We start from the raw sequence: 10684 nt of genomic DNA, 5'->3' as shown, positions 1-10684 counted from the left end.
CTAATCTTGTGCTTCTCAAGATAGATATTGAACTTAGTCGATAAATATTCTCCTCCATTATCTGTGCGTAAGCACCTAATCTTATTATTGAGCTCACTTTCTATCTTCTTCTTGAACTCTTTAAACTTCTAAAAAGTCTTCGACTTTTCCTTCATGAAGTAAACCCACACATACCTTGAGAAGTCATCAATGAATGTCACCATATACTTCATTCCTCTAAGTGATGTTTGTTTCACTAGGCCAAAGACGTCTGAGTGTATGAGCTCTAGTGGTGTCTTGGACTGATGTTGTGACTCCTTGAATGGCAACTGGTGAGCTTTTCCAAATTGACATCCATCACATATTGTATCTGTTCGGATATCAATTTGAGGAAGCCTATTTACTATGTGTTTTACCATCATCTCCTATAACTTATTGTATCCCACATGCCCAAGACGTTCATGCCACAGATCAGCCGTCTCATTCTTTCGAGTCTTATCCACATAAGCTGTTTCAGCAGATAATACATAGATCGATTCTATTCTTCATCCATGCATAACTGGATTGCCAACCACCTTTACTCTCTTGAATACGGACACATCTTTTGGTCCAAAGAGCACATAGTTCCCTTCTGTTGTTAATTGTGGTACTGACAGTAAATTCTTCTTTAGGCCAGGGACAAGATACACCTTCTCGAGTTGGAGCTTATGAGAGCCGCCTTCATTTGGAATTACTGACTTTCCAATGTAAGAAATAGATAACCTTGAATTGTCGGCTATCAACACGACTCTCTTTCCTTTGTAATCATCCATTTCTTGCAGCTTTGTCTCATCATTGGTCATATGATTTGAGCACCCAGAATCGATGATCCAATCATCTATGTAGTTTATTGTTGACTTTAAGGTTGCTGCAAGAGCTTGATCATCCATGCCAGCTTCAACAGAGAATCCAGCTTCTGCATCCCATGTTTCCTCATTAATGGTTGCTTCAAACGTGACCTCTTTCTTCTCATCTCTTGCGGTAGTCACATTTTCTTCGAAAGTTCGCCTTCTGGGGAATCTACATTCTCGAGCAAAATGACCCTTCTTTCCACAATTGAAGCATTCACCATTCTTTCTCTTATCATTTTCCCCGTATTGTTGGCGATGATCTCTTTTTCCTTGTTGAGCTTCCCTTGGAGCTTTGCCTTTTGATTTTAGGTGACCCTTCCACCCATATGTCTTACTTTCTTTCATCGCCTCTTGTCTTCGAGATGTTGCTTTCTTCTTATTGGTGAAGAGTGCATCTTCTCCGTCTTTTATGGTTACTTCATTCATCTGCTTGGCTAATGCCTCTTGATTAGCCAATAAATTCTCCAACTCTATTAATGATGGTTGAGTAGGCCATCCTCTCACAGCGGCTATAAATCCATTATACTCGGACCTTAAGCCGTGGATGATAATTCTCTTCATCCTTGCATCACTCACTTTCTCTTCAGGAGCAAGGTGAGATATCTCACGACAAATAGATTTCACCTTGGTGAAATACTGAGAAATAGATAGACTTCCTTGTGAGATACATGCGGGTTCATTTTCAAAGAGCTGCAGGCGTGCTTCATTCTTCTTTGAAAATAATTTTTTAAAAGTTTCCCAAGCTGCCTTTGATGTTTTCTCGTCACGGATGTGCTCCAATAGATCCTCCTCGATTGTAGTCTTCAATATAAATAAAGCCTTCCCGGCCTTGATGTTCCATTTTCTCAAGGCTTCGACATTTTCTTTCGGTGGAGGCGTTGTGTCACTGCCAGCAACTATTTCCCATAAATCATGTCCTTGTAGGTAGGATTCTATGCAAGTCCGCCAATAACCATAGTTGTGGTTATTGAGACTCTTGATTCCACTGCTCGTACTTGCAAGATCTGCCATTATGACGTCCAACGTCTAATAAGCTTGGTCCCTGACCGATGAGCTTTCACAGTTCCTAACTGTGCTCTGACAAAATCTCCCTTAGGGCCTTGGTGTTAACAAGACGATGTAAACGTCCAACGTTTACCGATGAGTACCTCTACTAGCAATGGTTCCGAACGACCCGCTCTGATACCAAATGTTGGAAGCTTCGACGAGCCCAACACACCCACTACAGAGGACCTAGATTATACTACACTTCTAACGACCCGTCCTAATCCATCTGGACGAAGTCCATATCGATTACAAACGGTTCACAATAGTTGATTACATCGCGAGGTACTTGACCTCTATATGATACATTTTACAAACCTTGCATTCGTTTTTAAAAGACAAACTTTCATTACATCAAAAGTTGATGACATGCATATCATTTCATAATATATCCAACTATAATTGACTTAATAATAATCTTGATGAACTCGACGACTCGAATGCAACGTGTTTTGAAATATGTCATGAATGACTCCAAGTAATATCTTTAAAATGAGCAAATGCACATCGGAAGATTTCTTTCGTACCTGAGAATAAACATGCTTTAAAGTGTCAACCAAAAGGTTGGTGAGTTCATTAGTTTAACATAAATAATCATTTCATAATTTTAATAGACCACAAGATTTCATATTTCCATTTCTCATAAACATACGTCCCATGCATAGAGACAAAAATGTCATTCATATGGATTGAACACCTGGTAACCGACATTCACAATATGCATATAAGAATATCCCCATCATTCCGGGATCCTCCTTCGGACATGATATAAATTTCGAAGTACTAAAGCATCCGGTACTTTGGATGGGGCTTGTTGGGCCCGATAGATCTATTTTTAGGATTCGCGTCAATTAGGGTGTCTGTTCCCTAATTCTTAGATTACCAGACTTAATAAAAAGGGGCATATTCGATTTCGATAATTCAACCATAGAATGTAGTTTCACGTACTTGTGTCTATTTCGTAAAACAGTTATAAAAGCAGCGCATGTATTCTCAGTCCCAAAAATATATATTGCAAAAGCATTTAAAAAGGGAGCAAATGAAACTCACCTAATGTATTTTGTAGTAAAAATACATATGACTATATTGAATGACTGAACAATGCAGGGTTGGCCTCGGATTCACGAACCTATATCATTTATATATATACATTAACATATATAATGGAAACCATATAATTTTATTTATTAATATATTATATATATATATATATATATATATATATATATATATATATATATATATATATATATATATATATATATATATATATATATATTGTAGTCATATAGGGTTTATATTAAATTATATTTAAAACATATATTTATATTATATCTCAAATTATATTTTATATTTATTTATTTTGTATATGTATTTTAAAATAATTAATATCTATTCATTTAGTTATATTAATAGATATATATATATATATATATATATATATATATATATATATATATATATATATATATATATATATATATATATATATATACATGTATATGTATGTATGTATGTATACATATTTATTATTGTTTTCGAAAATCAATAGTTTGTTACATGTAAATATTTATCTATATAATGTTAATATATAGTTATATGAGATATTAATATCGTTATATTATATGTACTAAAAACATTTTGTATACAAAATATTTATTCGTTAAAAAAATGATAGTTTTTTTTTATATAAATGACTTACTAATAATAATAACTTTATTACTAATGATAATACTAATACCTATGTTTAATAATTTAAAATAAAAATACTAATAATGATAATCATATTAATAATAAGGATAATACTAATAATGATACTACTAATAATGATATTGTTAGTAATAATAATACTAATGATAATGAAAATAATGGTTTTGATAATAATACTTATTAAGAATATTAATAACAATTTTTTTTTTTACTAATGATGATAATAGTAATAAAAATAATGATTTTAATACTAATAGTAATAATGATAAAAATAATGATAATAATAATGTTATTATCAAAATGATAATTTCTAATACTACTAATAATAATACATATATTAATCATATTAACAATAATTATAATATTATTATAAATAATAATTTCTACCTTAAAAAGGCTTCAGAAAGAAAAACAGCAGGGCCCAGGTTCGAACCTGGGACCCTTCGCTAACACACAAACATCCATAACCATCCGCCCACTCCAGTTTTTCTGAAATTATTATGAACCTAAATATAATTATCTTGTTTTCATTATAACTTCCGCTTCATCCCATTTTTAATTAATCGAGATTCATAAATCTACAAAAACAGGGTTTCGAATATTTCAAGATATACAAATCAATATCCATTGTTTATATATAATTGGGAACGAAAAAAATAAGAAAAAAAATAAAAAAAATGTTCTTCGCATGCTATCTGTTGTCGCAGATATTAATTTTTTTTTATGTTTTCAATTTTTATAGCATTTTAGATAATTGTTACAACTCAAATTGTGTTTTAAATGATTCATAAAAATTATATAAATTCTTAATTTCATCAGAAACAACACCTAAAACTTTAATTTAATGGTAGGACAAAGGTTGACTTTTTAGAACCAAAACCTTGACTCGAAAATTCGTGATCGATTGGATGAATTGGAAATTCAAATTTTGCAGAAAGTTTCACTAAATGATTCCTAATACATTTGTATTTTTAGAATTTGAAAATTAATTCGAACTTGAGTAATTGATTTTTCTTAGTTCAAGAACACAAACTCGATTATTGATTAAGAATTTAGGAATGTTTTAGAGTAACTTATAACATGAATTACAGAGTAAATACTTCCTAGAAACTTTATGAATCGTTAATTGATCCAAAAACTTCAACTAGAACTTAAATTTCCTAATGAACAAAACCTTTGACTTTTTTTTGAATTTAAGCTTTGACTTTAAAATTCGAAGTAAATAGAAAGGATTTGAGCATGAAAACTTACAGTTAGATTACTTGAATCATTCCTAACCACTATGCATTTCTAGATTTTGTTAGTTCATTTGAATTTAAAATTTTGTGAAATGGGGTTCATGAGCAGAGGAGGAACGAGCACTCTTCAGTGTTTTTTTTTAATCGATTTTTGCAGTACTCAATTATATAGCCAATGATTTTATGTTTAAATTGTGAATGAGAAAGACATGTAACTAATTCCGACAATTCCAAAATTAATAACAGTGTCCATAGATTTGCATATCAAATGAGTACCTTTTATTTTTATTTATTTATTTATTTATTTATTTATTTTTTTAAGTTATATAATTAATATTGATAATTAATAAATATTTTAGTAATTATAATAACACTGATTAATAATATTTATATTACTACTAGTAATAATATTACTAAGGATACTAATAATAATAATTGCTCATGTTATAAAGATATAAATAATAATAGTAATAATAATAATATTAAGTATTATGATAAAAGTATTAATAATATACTAGTATAATAATAATTTTAGTGACATTGACAGTAATAAGATTATTAATGATATTTATAATAATGGTACTAGTTATTGATAATAATACTAGTAAAATAATGTATCACCTTATATATCACAAATTTCATATCTAAAGATAATAATATTAATACTACTAGTAGTGATATTGGTATTGAAAGAAATAACAATATTATTTTTATAACAACTATATATTTTTACTTGTAATTACATTTAATAATTTACAATGTACTAGTTCTTAATAACAATCCGATATATATATATATATATATATATATATATATATATATATATATATATATATATATATATATATATATATATATATATATATATATATATATATACATATTTACTTCTACACACTTGTTCGTGAATCGTCGGGCATAGTCAAAGGTTAAATAGATATATGAAATAGTTCAAAACGTTCGAGACTCAATATTACATATTTTGCTTATCATGTCAAAACTATATAAAGGTTAAGTTTAAATTTGGTCGAAAATTCCCGGGTCATCACAGTACCTACCCGTTAAAGAAATTTCGTCCCGAAATTTGAGCGAGGTCGTCATGGCTAACTATAAATATGTTTTCCTGACGAATATGAGCTGATAAATAGAGTTTTATCATTATTTGAATAATACAGATAAAATAATTCGATTATTCGAAGAGCACGAATGAAGCTATCAGAAAAGAGTGAAATGAATAAATGAAGTTTCGTTTTAACTTGTGACATTGTCAAGGTTGAATTTAGAAAATAGGGTGCGTCTTAACCTTTGACTTGGTCACGTTTGAATTCCAGAATTCAAGAGATTTAAAGGAAATCTTCAAAATCTAAAAGATTTGAATTCTTCGACGAGTAAGAAATTTAAGATCTCTATAATTAAATGCGATGATCTGTATTGATTGCTTTGTCTGGTATCTCCACTATAAATGAACTTCTTCCGTTCCCTTATTTTCATCATTCCTATACTTTCATTCTTAATTCTTACTTCTAAAAGATTGGAAAAATGATTCATCCAGTTCTACTCCTTGATATTTTCTTAATTATCATTTCTATCATCCTTCTTTTTAATCTTCCACCAGAAAAATCTGGTTATTTCTACTATTATCTTGGGGTGATACTATTCTTAATTCTACCGTATCTTTATATTGCTATTCGTATTAATATCCACGGTTTGTAATTTCGAAATTGTTGTTGGGCTTTATATCTTCCCTTATATTTTGATGTCCCTGCTTCTGTGTCCTATAATCATTGTCATCCACAGTTAATACTCTCTCCTTTTTGCTGCGATTTATACCCCCATTTACACTTCGAAGCTTTATTCTCTGTTTTCTCTTCTATCCATTAAGCACATCAAGTAATGGTCCAGAATTCGTAGATATGGAGTTTAGAATGAATATGGTCAAGGTTCTAAGGAAGAAATCGAATTGGCACGATTTTGATTTGTCAAATTACCAGAATATAAGAGGAAAGATAGAACTATCAAGAAATTATGTTCTTGATATGTTTATGTATTAGATAGAATGTAAGAGTCGTGTAACATGGCACATGATGACGTTATGATCTGTGAATCATCACATTCCATTTAGAAACTCAACATGACTTACTGTAATATAATCACGTTGATCAAGTGTCATTATATTATACTAACTCATGCATCAATTCCCAACATTACTTCAATAACATTCATATTTTAAGCTCGAAAGTTTACAGAATATAGAAACTAACAGTTTCTATATGATGTAACACTGATATCACGAAGAGATTAATGATTTCAGATAAGAATAGTTATAAAAATATCTTCAGAAATATGGAGGATATTTATAATGAAAGATACGATGATATCTTGGAATTTCTAATATCGATGGATGATGAAGAAGATTTATCCGTAAGGGTTTAGATTCGGAAGCAAGGTATTTGCTAAAGATTTCATCAGAAAACAGAATCATTTGGATTCTTTGAAGTCAAACTTATTCTTTGTGATTTGTCCACAGCTTCCTTCATAGTTTCGCATAATCCGCTTTTCGGTACTAAATTTTCTATTGAGTGTTTCCAATACTCCATTCTTTATCATTAAACTTTCGACAGTTAAGGTCGTGTACAGTTTGTGCTGCTGTATTCAGCTTTTTCAGAATTTGTGGTATTGGTTTGTAGACTGGGTGCTTTTCAGAATTTCAGAATGGAAGATCATAATTCTAAAAGATAAATGTTATATGTTTACATATAACTGTTGATATAGACATGCTGCGAGATTTCAAAATACTGATTGCTGATTCTCGGTATTTGGTAAGGCAATTCTCGTTACAAGGTGCGGATGAGTACATGATGAGACTTCAATAGATAAATTTAATGATTTGTCGGAGAGATTTACACCAAGGAGCGACGAGGTTGCTGGTACATCTGGTGGTAATAGGGTGGAATATAATAAAAGGTTCCCCGGTAACAATAAAAGAGCATGCATATAAATCAAGGTGATAATAAGGTTGTTTCGAACGAAAAGTCAAAGTTGACTTGCTGGAGCTGTGACAAAATTGGCTAATTTGAAGAGGGATTGTAAAGTTATTTTCGGTAATAACAACGCCAAAGAAGCTAGCACAGACACGTGTTAGACGTTTACACAGGTTCCGAGTGTTTTCAGGTGCATAACTATATGCATCAATCTTTTCTTCCGTAGACAAAGTGCGGTTAGTTCATCCCCTCGATTGAGGTGTTTTCAAGAATTATGAAAGGTTTGAACGCAGATTGTAATCGTCAAAATACCAATGAGATTTAAGATGAAATCAAGTGGCAAGCTTGAAGAATTGTTTAGGTTCATATGTTATAATCAATATTTTAATTCATTTTAATTGTCCAATGTTATTAGTCCACAGTCGATAGTCCACAGTTGACAGTCCAATAATTCATATATAGTTTAATATATAATATTCGAATTAATTAATACGTGTCGTGACCCATATAAGTCTCAGACTCGATCACAACTCAAAGTATATATATTATTGTAGAATCAACCTCAACCCTGTATAGAGAACTCTATCATTACTGCATATAGAGTGTCTATGGTTATTCCAAATAATATATATATGCGTCGATATGATATGTCAAAACCTTGTATACGTGTCCCGATATTTAAAGTGCGTAAAATAAATACAGAAATTAAATGACGATAAATAAAATGCGTAAAGTAAATAACAGAAATTAAATGACGATAAATAAAATTGCGAGAATGTAAATTGCGATAATTAAATTGCGATAAATAAAGTGTAATCAGTTAGTTAGGAACAATTAGCTAGGAACAGTTAGCGTGGATTCTTAACAAAATTCCTCATAGTTAATTTGTTTGTTTCTAACAAATTTTATTTTGTCAAATGTTTTCTTAATTATGCCACTTGTTGGATTCTGATAAATCAAAATCCAAATATGAAATTGAATGAATATAGTTATTCTGTGATGAACGGATTCGTATATCTTGTGGATGTAAGTAGGATTGTAATTGACTGTTGAATCAGATTCGAAGAATGTACAGTATAACTTATTAATGTGAAATCTAAATATTCATCGGGTATTACCTACCCGTTAAAATATTTTCACCATTAACAGTTTGTACCAAAGAATTTTTGATTACAATCTTTATGAAAACATATATACATATATATTTTCTTCAGATATAATCGTGGATTTAATGAGTTAATATGATATTAAACTCATTTAGTTTACCGTTAGAACAAGAATATATATAATCTCTAAAACATTAGAGATTACATAATTGCCATGTGGAACGAAGATAAATGTTGTAGAATGTTGAAAGGACCCATCCTAATCCATCCGGACGAAGTCCATATCGATTACAAACGATTCACAATAGTTGATTACATTGCGAGGTAATTGACCTCTATATGATACATTTTACAAACATTGCATTCGTTTTTAAAAGACAAACTTTCGTTACATCGACAGTTGACAGGCATATATAGCATTTCCTAATATATCCAAACATAATTGACTTAATAATAATCTTGATGAACTCAAAGACTCGAATGCAACGTCTTTTGAAATATGTCATGAATGACTCCAAGTAATATTTCTAATATGAGCAAATGCACAGCGGAAGATTTCTTTCGTACCTGAGAATAAACATGCTTTCAAGTGTCAACCAAAAGGTTGGTGAGTTCATTAGTTTAAAATAAATAACATTTCCATCATTTTAATAGACCACAAGATTTCATATTTCCATTTCTCATAAACATACGTCCCATGCATAGAGACAAAAATATCATTCATATGGATTGAACACCTGGTAACCGACATTCACAATTTGTATATAAGAATATCCCCATCATTCCGGGATCCTCCTTCGAACATGATATAATTTTCGAAGTACTAAAGCATCCGGTACTTTGGATGGGGCTTGTTGGGCCGGATAGATCTATCTTTAGGATTCGCGTCAATTAGGGTGTCTGTTCCCTAATTCTTAGATTACCAGACTTAATAAAAAGGGGCATATTCGAATTCAATAATTCAACCATATATTGTAGTTTCGTTTACTTGTGTCTATTTCGTAAAATATTTATAAAAGCAGCGCATGTATTCTTAGTCCCAAAAATATATATTGCAAAAGCATTTAAAAAGGGAGTAATGAAACTCACGCATATAAATATTGTAAAACAGTTATTAAAGCATTGCATGTATTCTCAGCCCAAAAATGTAATGAGTAAAAGGGAGCAAATGAAACTCACGCATATAAATATTGTAAAATAATTGATAAAGTATTTTGGATGTATTCTCAGTCCCAAAAATATATATAAAAAGGAAATAATGAAACTCACGCATATAAATATTGTAAAACAGTTAATAAAGCATTTGCATGTATTCTCAGCCCAAAAATGTAAAGAGTAAAAGGGAGCAAATGAAACTCACACATATAAATATTGTAAAATAATTGATAAAGCATTTTGCATGTATTCTCAGTCCCAAAAATATATATAAAAAGGAAATAATGAAACTCACCATACGATATTTTATAGTAAAAATATGCATACGACGAAACTGAACAATGCAAGGTTGGCCTCGGATTCACGAACCTATATCATTTGTATAAATATTAATACACGTAATCATAATCGAACAAGTTTATATATTATATCTTAAATTATATACTATACTTATTTAGTTTGTGTATATATTCAAAATGTTTAATATCAATATATTTTGTTATATATATATATATATATATATATATATATATATATATATATATATATATATATATATATATATATATATATATATACAT

This window comes from Rutidosis leptorrhynchoides, chromosome 9 (genome assembly GCF_046630445.1).
Source record: "Rutidosis leptorrhynchoides isolate AG116_Rl617_1_P2 chromosome 9, CSIRO_AGI_Rlap_v1, whole genome shotgun sequence".
NCBI classification, from domain to species: domain Eukaryota; kingdom Viridiplantae; phylum Streptophyta; class Magnoliopsida; order Asterales; family Asteraceae; genus Rutidosis; species Rutidosis leptorrhynchoides.
The sequence above is the reverse complement of the archived record's forward strand: the minus strand, read 5'-3'. Positions refer to the sequence as shown.